Genomic DNA, 1,409 nt, shown 5'->3' on the forward strand with positions numbered 1-1,409 from the left:
GATATCGAAGCACGAGATGATCGAACAGAAATTGAGAATACGCAGGTCCATTTTACGAACCCGAATAACCAAGAGGGTAATGAAGTGCCCCACTGCGATGCAGATTTCGAAAAGGACGAAGACAAAAATGTAAATAATAATAATAATAATGAGAAAATTGAAATCAAGGAAAATAAAATGTTGAATAAAACAAAGAAGGATATTAGTAACATTACCCAAAATAAGGGTGAAAATAAAGTTAAAAGAAAATTCCAAGAAATTACGAGAGGAAATAAAAGATTAAATAAAAATTCTTATCTAGAAGAAGATTTCCAAACCTTCACCGAGACTCTAGATTCTAAAATCCACGGAGGTGGAAGTTACCAAACCCCTCACGAAAATTTGTATGATCCTAGAATCCCAGAGGAAAGTTCCCATACCTCCCTGGTAAATTCTACTCCTGAAGATTTGTATGATCCTAGAATCCCAGAGGAAAGTTCCCGTACCTCCCTGGTAAATTCTACTCCTGAAGATTTGTGTGATCCTAGAATTCCAGAGGGAAGTTCCCGTACCTCCCTGGTAAATTCTACTCCTGAAGATTTGTATGATCCTAGAATTCCAGAGGGAAGTTTCCGTACCTCCCTGGTAAATTCTACTCCTGTCGATTGCGAGGAGGGAAGTAACCAAACCTCGCTGCGCAATGCGACTGATGTCTATTCAAAGGAATCCAAGGAAAAGGAACTTTTATTACTCCCAGAAAAAATCGAATCTTCCAAAGATGGAACATCCAGGAATAATAATAATCAAACCTCTCATGTTATTAAGCAAGATCTTACGAAATCAGTACAATTATGTAAATCAAATGTCAAATCCTTCTATAATTGTGAAAAGAAAAATGAACCGTCCTCGAAAATACCTGCATCAACGCAAGTTCGATCCCAAGAAGTAATAGAAAAATTCATGTGCAAACGAAAATCAAAACAAAAAGAAGAAGCAGAAAAGGATAATGTATCCCTCGAATGCTTTACGCTAACAGAAGAACCTAACGAAAATAGGCATACAGAAATTGTGGAATTATTACGTTTGGAACACCTGAATGAACGAGAAGAGAAAAATATAGTAAATCTCATATCTAACAGCCAGGACAGATTTCATATTCCAGGAGAAAAATTAACTGCAACTAACGTATTACAACATCAAATACCTACAACAGACGACCGACCTATAAATACACGACAATACAGGTTTCCACAACTTCATAAAGAAGAAATAAATAAACAAGTCGAAGAACTGCTCGAAGGAGGCATAGTAAAACCTTCTCAATCGCCTTACAATACGCCCATATGGATAGTACCGAAAAAAGAGGACTCAAAAGGAAATAAGAGATGGAGAATGGTGTTAGATTTCCGCGCTCTGAACGAAAAAACTGT

The sequence above is a fragment of the Trachymyrmex cornetzi genome, unplaced genomic scaffold (genome assembly GCF_001594075.2).
Source record: "Trachymyrmex cornetzi isolate Tcor2-1 unplaced genomic scaffold, Tcor1.1 scaffold16, whole genome shotgun sequence".
In the NCBI taxonomy this organism is placed as follows: Eukaryota; Metazoa; Arthropoda; class Insecta; order Hymenoptera; family Formicidae; genus Trachymyrmex; species Trachymyrmex cornetzi.